A 580-nucleotide genomic window follows, 5' to 3' on the forward strand; every position below is an offset into this window, starting at 1 on the left:
GGGAGGGGGGAAGAGGCGCCCCCCCAGCCTGCAGGCAGAGCTGCTGGATGGGGGATGCCTGTCCCTGAAGGCAGCAGAGGGAGGAAGGGCAGTACATGCTGGGTACCATCACAGCCTGCACCCCTCCTGTGCCAGGAGCCAGTTTTTGGCCAGCCAGCCCAAAAATCACCACAGCATCCTTCTCTCAGCACTGCTGCAGGATCTCCAGCACTATGTCACCTCTTCCTCATCCTTCTCCTCTCCTGAAGCTGGTCCAGCCTTTCCCAGCTCCAGGCAGTGTGAGGACCTCTTGCTAGCCCTCCTGCTTCACATCCCCAGGACTTGGCCAGCCTTCAGGTTGCCCTGGAGATGCCACAGCCCTCCAAGCCTTCATTCTGCCCTGCCCAGGGCCCCCTCCTCGCATCTTAGCTGCCCTGTGACACTGGGTTGTCCCAGCCTTCTCCAGCAGGAGAATGTCCAGCCTGCTAACCCCAGTGTGCCCCCTAACTGGGGCCTTGCAGGGCTCTGGACGCTGTCAGGTCCCTGCCAGTATGTCTGGGGTCTGCACAGCCACTGCCCACTTCCACTGTCCCACCCAACA

This window comes from Chaetura pelagica, unplaced genomic scaffold, assembly GCF_000747805.2.
Source record: "Chaetura pelagica isolate M959 unplaced genomic scaffold, ChaPel_1.0 scaffold3, whole genome shotgun sequence".
NCBI lineage: Eukaryota > Metazoa > Chordata > Aves > Apodiformes > Apodidae > Chaetura > Chaetura pelagica.